Below are 12,389 nucleotides of genomic sequence, written 5' to 3' on the forward strand. Positions count from 1 at the left end.
ATGTGTCTATGTGTGTCTCTGAGGTTCTTTATGTGCCTCTGTGTGTCTTTGTGTCTCAGTGTGTCTTTTTGTGTATCTGTGTGTCTCTGAGGGTCTTTATGTGTCTCTGTGTGTCTTTATCTGTCTCAGTGTGTCTTCGTGTGTCTCAGTGTATCTCTGAGGGTCTTTATGTGTCTCTGTGTGTCTTTATGTGTCTCTGTGTGTCTTTATCTGTCTCTGTATGTCTTTATCTGTCTCTGTGTGTCTTTATCTGTCTCAGTGTGTCTTTATATGTCTCTGTGTGTCTTTATGTGTCGCTGTGTGTCTTTATGTGTCTCAGTGTGTCTTTATATGTCTCTGTGTGTCTTTATGTGTCGCTGTGTGTCTTTATGTGTCTCAGTGTGTCTTTATATGTCTCTGTGTGTCTTTATGTGTCTTTATGTGTCTCTGTGTGTCTTTATCTGTCTCTGTGTGCCTTTGTGTCTCACTGTGTCTTTATCTGTCTCTGTGTGTCTTTATCTGTCTCTGTCTGCCTTTGTGTCTCACTGTGTCTTTATGTGTCTCACTGTGTCTTTATCTGTCTCTGTGTGTCTTTATCTGTCTCAGTGTGTCTATCTGTCTCTGTGTGTCTTTATGTGTCTCTGTGTGTCTTTATGTGTCTCTGTGTGTCTTTATCTGTCTCTGTATGTCTTTATCTGTCTCAGTGTGTCTTTATCTGTCTCAGTGTGTCTTTATGTGTCTCTGTGTGTCTTTATGTGTCTCTGTGTGTCTTTATCTGTCTCTGTATGTCTTTATCTGTCTCTGTGTGTCTTTATCTGTCTCAGTGTGTCTTTATATGTCTCTGTGTGTCTTTATGTGTCGCTGTGTGTCTTTATGTGTCTCAGTGTGTCTTTATATGTCTCTGTGTGTCTTTATGTGTCTCTGTGTGTCTTTATCTGTCTCTGTGTGCCTTTGTGTCTCACTGTGTCTTTATCTGTCTCTGTGTGTCTTTATCTGTCTCTGTCTGCCTTTGTGTCTCACTGTGTCTTTATGTGTCTCATTGTGTCTTTATCTGTCTCTGTGTGTCTTTATCTGTCTCAGTGTGTCTATCTGTCTCTGTGTGTCTTTATGTGTCTCTGTGTGTCTTTATCTGTCTCTGTGTGTCTTTATCTGTCTCAGAGTGTCTTTATGTGTTTCTGTGTGTCTTTATGTGTCTCTGTGTGTCTTTATCTGTCTCTATGTGTCTCTGTGTGTCTTTATTTGTCTCTGTGTGTCTTTATGTGCCTCTGTGTGTCTTTATGTGTCTCAGTGTGTCTTTATGTGTCTCAGTGTGTCTTTATGTGTCTCTGTGTGTTTTTATGTGTCTCTGAGGGTCTTTGTGTGTCTCTGTGTATCTCTGAGGGTCTTTATGTGTCTCTGTGTGTCTTTATCTGTCTCTGCATGTCTTTATCTGTCTCTGTGTGTCTTTTTCTATCTTTATGTGTCTCTATGTGTCTTTTTTTTTGTCTTTTTGTATCTCAGTGTGTCTTAATGTGCCTCAGTGTGTCTCAATGACGGGGGAGGATCTAGACTAACATTAGAGGGGGCCAGCTGCTCTGTTAGAGAGGTACGTTCATAGACTTCATAGACTTTAATGAATTTTATGTGAAGCAGTGACGTTCCGCGCCACTGATGCTTTCAGTGTGAAACTGGGATAAAATGAGGCGCTAACCGGAAAAGCTTCTGCAGCTCACACTTTGACAGCGGATTTTGAAGGGGCGGATTTTTCCTGATGGAGAAGTGAGTCTACTGTTTCTTTTGGTAGTTTCTGTGTTTACATGGTCATAGAGCACAATATTCTGTGATTCTTCATAAAACAGTAAAAATGCTTAAAAACGCTGGCAGTCAGGGGCTTTCTGATAAGAAAACAGCTGGCAGTGAATGCTTAGGCTCCTCCTTCAACTGAGGGGACCACAGGGGGAGTCAAAGCATGCATCAGGATGGCACTGACCCACTCTAGACCCCTCCTAGGACCGCCCATTTTCAACATGTCACACTGTGTGCACACTGACTGGACCGAACTAAAACACAAACTTTATTTTGGACAAAAATAAACAAACACATAAAATTGTAATATTTCTGTAAAAAATGTGGCAAAAGCCGTGCTTTTTCTATTAGTGCATGCCATTTTTACAAACTACTATTTTAAGGCATTATAATAAACCTGTTTACCGCGACACCAACATCACGTTGATGTTGGTCATGAGGTGCCAAATTTCTGCACTGAGAAAGTTCTGTTTAATAATCTATTTCCTCATATCTATAAAAATAAACAACTTCAGTAGGATAAATGACGGTCAAACAAAGTTAACCTGGAAGAGTGAGACATTGTGTGAGTAATGAGATTTAAAAAGCCCTCGGTTAAGAAGCAGGGGTGCAGGAAGCCCGGCTCTGGTTCCATTAAGTTAATGATGCTCGTTGTGTTTAGGACTAAGTGTGTGCTTTAAACATCAGGGCTAGGGGATCTTTGGAGCAATGGGAGATGTTTTGTTGTCTTTGATCAAAGGTCTGATTGAACTGATTACCAAGCAGAGCTGAATGGATCAAAGCGCCGCAGGGAAACCGGAGCAGGAGAATAAAGCCGGTTGAAGGCAGACGTTAAACCCCGGAGAGCCTGAAGTCCATCCTTTACGCACCTATTGACATGTTTTATTAGTGTTTTTGTTCGGGTTTGACTTTTTGAGCTTGATGTTTGTCTCGTTCTCTTTAGATCTCATTTAGGTTAAACTTGTTTCATCACCACAACCCCACCCTGAACGCCTCAGCTTGTTTTTCTGCAGTCAGACAAAAATCTCTGGGTGGAAATAATGAAACTTTCAGTTTGTTTTCAGATTGTTTTGCTTTGCAGAGGCCATAAATAGGTGCACTAACACGTGGGTGAGACAAAATAAACTCCCCCGCTAAACCATAACATGACCACAATAAGTCTGTTGCTAAATCTGTTTGCATTCGTCATTAAGCAAACGATGGTGCAGTGTTCATTTATTTATCAGCACTTATTGGTGTAACGTCACGAAATGGACTGATTTTAAAGATCCCAAAGGTCATATGCAGCTAGAGCAAATAACCCTGGCTACTACATGTCCTGCTATATCTTCCCTTGTCAGGAGTCAGTGAGTCTGCACAACTCAGCATTTTAATCAGATGACTTCATCAGCTGAGCGCAGCTTCATCAGATAATAAAGATGAACAGTAGCATTCCTTTCCCCAAGGTTCCTCACAAGAGAACTCCTAAAATAAACTTTTATTCCCAGAAGAAAAGAAGATTTCATAATATAAGTAATCATTTTATATTTCAGAACAGTCCTTGAAGAAAAGAAGATCTTACAATTAATAATCACTAAATATTGCCATGTATAATTATAAATGATGAAATGTTTCACGAATCTGTTCAATGATGCGAAGTATGTTTACTGGATTAGGTCACTCACACCAGACAAGAAGTAAGGCTAAATTAAGAAGCATTACACATAAACTAACCTTGTTTCGCAGACTCAGTGGCTCTGCATCACAGAGTGTGCGTTCTGAAAATTCTTGATAACTTTGGTAATAGTGAAACAGCGGGCTATAAAACCAGCCGCTCTGCTTCCACCCAGAGACAAGTTCGAACCTCCAACAGAACGAGGGTTTGAGAGCAAAGCTTTACCAAAGGATTTAGGCACACTGTCAAAACCTTAAGCTTTTGCACCTGCAAAGCTGAGGACAACAAGAGATTTTTCCTGCAGAACAAAGCTGATTTTGCAACACTCCTTCAGAGTTGTTTTGAGATGCTTGGTTTCATCCAGTCCACCTGTGTTACCTGGAGCGATCCTGGACCGACCTGGTCGTACTACAGGTGCTGGCCAGTAAATTAGAATATCATCAAAAGGTTGAAAATATTTCAGTAATTCCATTCAAAACGTGAAACTTGTACATTATATTCATGCAATGCACACACACCAATGTATTTCCGATGTTTATTACGTTTAATTTTGATATTTATAGGTGACAACCAATGAAAACATCAAATCTGGTATCTCAGAAAATTAGAATATTCTAAAGGCCAATGAAAAAATGTTTGTTTCTCTAATGTTGGCCAACTGAAAAGAATGAACATGAAAAGAATGTGCATGTATAGCACTCAATACTCAGTCGGGGCTCCTTTTGCCTCAATAACTGCAGTAATGCGGCGTGGCATGGACTCGATCAGTCTGTGGCACTGCTCAGGTGTTATGAGAGCCCAGGTTGCTCTGATAGTCGTCTTCAGCTCCTCTGCATTGTTGGGTCTAGCGTATTGCATCCTCCGCTTCACAATACCCCATAGATTTTCTATGGGGTTAAGGTCAGGCGAGTTTGCTGGCCAATCAAGGACAGGGATACCATGGTCCTTGAACCAGGTGCTGGTGGTTTTGGCACTGTGTGCAGGTGCCAAGTCCTGTTGAAAGGTGAAGTCTGCATCCCCATAAAGTTGGTCAGCAGCAGGAAGCATGAAGTGCTCTAAAACTTCCTGGTAGACGGCTGCATTGACCCTGGACCTCAGGAAACAGAGTGGGCCAACACCGGCAGATGACATGGCACCCCACACCATCACTGACGGTGGAAACTTTACACTGGACCTCATGCAACGTGGATTCTGTGCTTCTCCGCTCTTCCTCCAGACTCTGGGTCCTTGATTTCCAAAGGAAATGCAGAACTTGCTTTAATCAGAAAACATAACTTTGGACCACTCAGCATCAGTCCAGTCCTTTTTGTCCTTGGCCCAGGCGAGACGCTTCTTGCGCTGTTTCTTGTTCAAGAGTGGCTTGACACACGGAATGCGACACCTGAATCCCATGTCTTTCATGAGTCTCCTCGTGGTGGTTCTTGAAGCGCTGACTCCAGCTGCAGTCCACTCTTTGTGGATCTCCCCCACATTTTTGAATGGGTTTGTCGTCACAATTCTCTGCAGGGTGCGGTTATCCCTAGAGCTTGTACACTTTTTTCTACCACATTTTTTCCGTCCCTTCGCCTGTCTGTTAATGTGCTTGGACACAGAGCTCTGCGAACAGCCAGCTTCTTTAGCAATCACCTTTTGTGTCTTGCCCTCCTTGTGCAAGGTGTCAATGATTGTCTTTTGGACAGCTGTTAAGTCAGAAGTCTTCCCCATGATTGTGGTGCCTTCTAAACAAGACTGAGGGACCTTTTAAAGGCCTTTGCAGGTGTTTTGAGTAAATCAGCTGATTAGAGTGGCAGCAGGTGTCTTCTATATTCAGCCTTTTCAGAATATTCTAATTTTTTGAGATACCAAATTTGGAGTTTTCATTAGTTGTCACTTATGAATATCAAATTTAAATGTAATGAACATTGGAAATACATTGGTCTGTGTGCATTGCATGAATATAATGTACAAGTTTCACGTTTTGAATGGAATTACTGAAATATTTTCAACCTTTTGATGATATTCTAATTTACTGGCCAGCACCTGTACGTCTCCCCACATGTTTCTCCTTGTGTTCTCCATCCCTCTCTAGGTTCTCCTTTTGTGTCTCCTAGCGCCCTCATGTGTCCTTGTCTGAGTCTTCCACTTGTTTCTCCGGGGTTCCCCATTTGCCCCCAGATCTTCAGCCCTCTAGGTTTCCCCCTCCCAGGTCCTGTGCTCATGTGGCCCCCTTTTAGTCACGCCCCTGTAGTTTTTCTTTCTGTAGTGTTTTCCTTTAGTTTCAGCTTCCCCTTAGAATATTAGTTATGTTTGCTGCCCTGCTGGTTTTTAGCTTTTTTGTCTTAGGTCATCTTCCTTTAGCTGCAGCTGTTCATGTTATTAGTCTCTCTAGTGTGTTTTTCCCACTGGTGTTTGTGGTTTTTTCTCCCCCCTTAGATTATTAATTATGTTTCCTGCTCTTCTTGTCTTTAGGTTTTATTCTTAGGTCATGTTAGTTTCCTCCCCGATCAGTAATTAAGTTCACCTGCTCTCTCTCCCCACACACCTGCAGTTCATCTTCCTCTCATCCTCCCCAGTGTATATAACCCTGTCTGTGTCTCAATGTTTTGTCGGTCCATTGTTTCTGTCAGACTCATTCTCGTTTATCTCTAGTGTTTCCAGTGCTTCTTGTGTCTCAAGCTTCTAGTCTTTTGGATCTCTTATTTAGTCATTTTGGATTTTTGGTTTTTTGGCTCCTTGCCTTTGGATTATCCCCAAATAAAGGATTTTTATTTCATCTTCCACCCATGCCTCGTCCATCTGGTTCTATGCATCTTGGGTCCTAACTTCCTCCTAACCAACTCATGACACTAGGAGTTAGTCTATGGACTTCTGTACCCGGGGTCTCCAACCCCTTGACATCTTGGATCCGAAAGGGCATCTCCACTTGGGTACGTAGACCACAGTGAGATAGCGTCTGTATGCAGTTTGATAAGAACAGCTTACAGCTCAGATGAAAACCAAATTATTTTATTATCCAGAACTCACCTCTCTCTGAGATGCGGAGATTTCGACTCTGAAATACTATATTCACACCTAGTTCCAGACACCCATCTCTTAGTTCGCATCCACTCACAGTAAATAATAGTTTAAACCATTTGTCAAGACTTAAAATTGTTTGTAAAATAAATTCTTATTTGTTTGCAAACACTGACTGGTTCTTGAATCAAAGCGAAGTGTGACGATCCCTTAATAATTAAAAGAATCCTAGAACCTTCTGCCTAATCATCTTAAAGACCAAGCAGGTGATATTCTATAATTAATAGATTATCACAGCTATGGGTCACAAGTAATGACAATAAAAGTAAATAGCTCTTAAGCTATTTATTTAATCCAATTAACCCTCTATTGACTTCATTACATTGGCAAGCAGTGTGGCTGTGAAGCCTGCGCTGGGGACACTGTAATCTGGGTGGGGCTCTTTAGAAAAAGTATTTCTTCATTATATAAATTGTTATTGTCAGTTTTTTCCCAGAAATATAGAAAATATGTTTTTAATAGTTCAACTGTCAAAAAGTGTGAAGGAGACTAAGAAACTCTTCTGCAAAAAGAACCAGAATAAAATTTACCTAATCCAGCAAATGTTTAGATTATACTCTGGAAACGAACATTTGGAAGATAAAAACTCTACATTTCATTACGTTATTCAGGCGTATTGATTCATTTAGTTGCTATTTTAGATCCTCAGTTAACTAAAAATTGAGTAGAACACCTTCGTAACACATTTCACCCAGGGTCTATAACAGCCTCAACAATAATCTAGATTACCAACACGAAGATCTTAAAAACCAACAATCGTATCTATTTCCTACTTTCCTTAAAGAAAAGAAACGTTTTAAAGCTAAATAGATTCTCTTTTCTAACATTCAAGCTGATAAACATGCTTTTGTGTAAGCAATTTAAAACAACACTTTGTTCTTAACAGGTAAGATTTTTGCTCATCTTTCCCGCAGGTTCAGAGTCGATACCGGCGTCTCAGAGAGGCTCGCAGTTCCACCGCTTTTCAAAACCAAGACAGGAGCCAAGGACCTTGTTAAATGATCGACTTTCCCCGTCGTACCAACTGTGACATTGTTACTGCCGGCGTGTTTCTGTTATTTATTCCAAGGCCACCGTCAGCAATCAATAATGCATTTGTTCATGTGGCGTTAGCAACCAGCTGCTGTAGCGACGGAACAGTTCCAGATGGAAAAATGCTGAATAATTCCTGCAGTTCGCTGAAGTTTTATCAGATCAGGGCAGCAGGATGATGATGATGATGGTGTGTGTGTGTGTGTGTGTGTGTGTGTGTGTGTGTGTGTGTGTGTGTGTGTGTGTGTGTGTGTGTGTGTGTGTGTGTGTGTGTGTGTGTGTGTGTGTGTGTGTGTGTGTGTGTGATTTCCTTAGTCTCAGGTTCTAATGAACAGAGACACTGCAGGATTTAACTAATTTAATAAACAAACTTTTAAAACTTACTGGGAAAAATAAAAATATATTTATTACTGAACCTAATTGGGTTTTTATTTTATTGCTGCTTTTTTATTTTTATTTTTTAGGCCATTTTCCCCCAGATTATAGAGGCAATCTGGGTTTAACGAGTCAGTCATCAACACACAGACAGCAGCGGCTGGAAACGAGTCAACACCCTTCTAGTCTTTTTCTGTTTGGGAGCTTTTATTGTGTTAAAAAAAGAAAACAGTTCATTCCTGAAATGAAGTAAAAAGTTTCAGCGGGCACCTCGGACAAAACGATTCCTCCGATTCGGAGTTTAGGAAAAAAACCCAATGAAAACCTTTTAAGACCTTACACCTAATTAAAGACCAGTCTCGTATTTAACAGGGGTCCGGACTTTCAACAGAATTTATAAACATTTGAAACCTCATTTATACACAACGTTTGCTCTTCATCACCAACTGTTTACAGATCCTGCTTGAGTGTGAACGCAGGCGACTGAAGAGGATTAAAAAGCATTCAGAAGCAATGACTGTAGTTAAGACAGCATTTTTAAAAGCAGAATAACCAGACAAACCTGGTGATCTGCGTACAAAGATTGTCTCCATATACTGTGATCTTCTAAATCAGATGAAATAATCCTTTAAAGGTGCGCATGATGTTTAATCTGTGCTTGACTGAATGGAAGTGCCGCGCTGAGATCACCACCTTCAGAAAATAAAATCTAAATCTTGCACGAGAATCTCAAGAGTCATCACCACTTCAGAAATCCATCCTGGTGTTTAATCAGCTCAGTGGGAATAAAGAAAATAAAGGTGAAATGTTCAGTGACTTTAGACGCCCGTTGTTTGGTAGTTTTGTTTCGGGGTGGTCACAGAGTGGACTTGACTAAATGCAACCTGACACTCTGTGTCTGTCTCCACGCTTGACCCCCCTACTGGACATTTCCCACAAGCTGACAGAGTGGCAAAGATTACAAGGCACAGGTCACGAAATACAGCAGCAGAGGTTTCCAGTGAGGTGCTAAGGAGTAAATGTGAGCAGAAACAGAGGGTTTCCTGTTTAGTTAGGACTCTTGTGCAGTGGCGGATTTAGCAATTTGGGGGCCCAAGGCGAACACAGACATGGGGCCCCCTTACACTAAATTTTCGACAATCTTATCTTTAACTGGATTTGTGAAACTCTCCTCTTCTGACATGACTTATTTTCACTTTTTATTAGTCCTCCTCTTTGTTCCTGTCTTTCCCTCCCTTTGAGTGCTTTCAGTATTTGCTCTGTTGTCTTCTTCCTGTCAGTGCTCCGTGCTTTTGCCTCTTTTTTTTTCTATTTTCCATTTTGGTCTATGTTTTCCTCCCTTTAAACATTTTCCATTGTCTTTCCTTTCTGCTTCCTTTTGATGTTTACATGGAAAAACGACGTCACTTTCGGAAGTGAAGATGAAAGATTTTTTTAAAACAAGCTGCTTCTTTCTCTTATTGGAGCCACTAGGACAACTCCATTTCATGCTTAACTCATTCGCTGCCAGTGTTGCTCACCGTTTTTACTGTTTCTTTAAGAGTCACAGAACGTTGCGCGCTAGGATGATGTCAACGCCAAAACAACCAAAACAAAGCGGAGACTCACCTCTTACATCAGGAAGAATCCGCGCGTTTCGAGCGTTATCCGTTCTTTCATAATTTGTTGTTGAATTGTGATCGGCAGAAGCTTTTCCGGTTTGCGCCTCACTTTTTTTACAGCAGCGGCCCAAAACGATCTCCTAACACATGGATGTTCTGCTTCCCGATCACGTGACGTATGCGGATGAAGATTGGCTTTAGAGCTGAGATGTTTGTTCTCTCGGGGGGCTCGTTTTGACGCCCAAACAGTAAAAAAAAAAATGCAAATGACGACTTTAGTCGTCAATGGCAGTGAATGAGTTAATGCTTTGACTACTGCTTTGAATTTGTTACGAACACTTCCGCCTCTCTTCTTTTTCTGCTTTCTCTTTTTCTTCTTATTTGTGGTCTTATGGCACTTGACAAACAACAAATTGGTGCATTACTGCCACCAACTGGATTGGACTGGAATGACTACCAATCACTTCCTGTTTGTGCATCAACATCTTAAAGGAATAGTCCATTGTGGCATTAACAGAGGGGTGCCAGCAGTCAGGGCTGAGGGTCCCCCAACATAAGGGGGCCGCAGGCGGCCGCCGACTTACGCCTAATGGTAAAACCGCCACTGCTCTGGTGTTTTCTTCATCCATGAGGTCCTCCCCAGCCAGGAGGGCATCCACAGGGATGCCGGTATGTGGAGCAGCCGGTGGTAATGTCTCTACCCAAACTCCCGGCGCTTCAGTCCTTAATGAAGTGAATGCATCACATATTTTGATAGATGGCTGCTAATTTTGAGTTGCTTCCCCTCGGTGGCTCCGGCTCAGCGGTGGGGCAAACTTTAGCCCAAGAGAAAATGTGATGAATGTTCTCGGTGCTGATGTGTTTTTAAAGGATTTGTTTACCTGAGTCAAACATTCGGTAATGTAACCAAAATGAAAAGAGGTGGCTGTTTTCATCTGAACCATGTTTCAGCACATATGATTCAATTAAAACCAGTTTGTTTGTTTACTCTGTTTATGCTGGATAATCTTTGGTTCCTGTCATGGGATCCAGTTCTGATTAATCTTTTAAGCACTCTCCACACACGTCGGAAAAAAGGAAATGCTGCTGCTTACTTTTAAAAAATGTTAATTATTCCGAGTTTTATGGAAATCAATTAGCCAGTTGAGCACAACTTTGTGTGTCAAACATTTAAACGTCAGGTGGTGCTGAAGTGATCTGAGCGTGTGAACAAACGGCTCTGAGATGGTTAGCTGTTGTGGAAAACTCAAACTGGGAAACCGGAGATTAGATCTGATAATAGAGCTAACAGCTACCAACAAAGGCTGCAGCCTTCAAACAGCTTCATTTCTATCATCGAACACTATTTTATAGACTTTTGCACAACAGGGAATTTTACATGACTTTATTATTCTATGGTTTCTTGCAGGGAGCAGAATTTAGCAGCAGAGCTACGATTCCGAGCCACTTTTGGTCAAACTTTTATCAGATTTCAACCAAATGGGCTGCATCAACTGCTATAAACTGGTGTCTGGATGAACTGCTCTTAGTTTTCTGATATCTGAGTTGTTTTACGTCTGGCATCATTAATTAGATACTTATTTAAATTATACTCTATGGTTACAAACATGCACAATAAAGCAACAGCAGCTAGTCGTAGTACTTTCTGTGCAGCCTGGAGCATTTCTTTTAAAAGAATCCTGATATTATCACCAGAATAACATTGCAATATAAACATTTAATTGAGATTAAAGCTGTGTGATGTCACAGAGGAGACGGGATTTTGAAATTTGAACAACTGTCCTGTCCCTGCTCCCCTTGCCCCTCTGGAAGGAGCTCATCCACAAATATTCTTGCGATACTAAAAGAGGAATCTTTCTAGTCACTTGTTTTGGATTTTTCCTACTCAGACACACCCGATGCTAAATACTGAATTATCTCCTCGGTTTTCATCAGGTTCTGCAGGAGCTAATAACTCCTTTCACTCAAATCTGCAGCGTTCAAGCAGCGACACATCCGGCCCTCGTGATGCTAGCACACCCCTGCTAACGCTACACCAGGCTAAAACAACAGCGTGAGAATGAATGCTACGCTAAATGCTTAGCTCCAATCCACAAAAGATCCCCTCCCTCCTCATCCACTGTTAGCCTGAAGTTTACAGACTGACATTTAGGGTGTTGCTCAATGCCAAGGTACCTGGCCTTGATGTCTTGGTCCTGCCCCAGTTGCCTAGGAGTTGCCGAGGAGACGAGAAACACCCCAAGTCTGTGCAGGTCGAGTTAGCATTCAAACTAGGTTGGTGTGCGTGACCCTAGTGCATGCTGGGAACTGGAGAGCATTAAAAGCACTCTCTTGTTGATATGTGATTGTACTGGTCAGCGCTCAAGGCTTGTATACATGATCTGTGCTGCTGTAGAAGCCGGGGGAGGGGCTTAGGGGAAATGTAAATTATAAAAGGTTCTTTACATCATAGAACAGGGTCAGTTAATCAAGTTTAAGCATTTTAAGTAACAAACTACAAACTCCAGGTGATGATGAAAATCCACTTTAACGTTGCTCTGACCCGTAGTTAACACATTTCTGTTTCTCCAAACTGAGGCTGTTCAAAGAGCTTCTACACCTTTTCTAAAGACGGAAACATCTCGCTGTGAGGTGGTGAGTAGGATGGACGAGTGTTGGTTGGGTGAGGCAGATACAAAAAGAAAAAAAACAAACTAAACTAAAATTTGGTTTTTAGATGAGAAGAACTCTGAGAACTTGGAGAAAATCCTAATTACGACTGAAAACCAGCCGCAATCAGAAACGTTTGTGCTAAGATGCCAACATCTGTATTCGTTTCCATAAATGACGTTTTCTCTACCGCTAAAACCTTCTCACACTTCAGCAGCTCCAGTTTCACTTTTGCTTTCCGACTCCTCCTCCATCACAGC

At 41.5% G+C, this 12,389-nt stretch overlaps 1 protein-coding gene across 2 annotated transcripts in view; it reads right to left on the reverse strand.

The window, feature by feature from the left end:
• Positions 1–12,389, reverse strand: part of tmem132e (transmembrane protein 132E) — a 637,247-nt gene that overhangs the window by 97,934 nt on the left and 526,924 nt on the right. The window lies entirely within an intron of this gene.

Source organism: Nothobranchius furzeri, chromosome 10 (genome assembly GCF_043380555.1).
Source record: "Nothobranchius furzeri strain GRZ-AD chromosome 10, NfurGRZ-RIMD1, whole genome shotgun sequence".
Classification (NCBI taxonomy): Eukaryota; Metazoa; Chordata; class Actinopteri; order Cyprinodontiformes; family Nothobranchiidae; genus Nothobranchius; species Nothobranchius furzeri.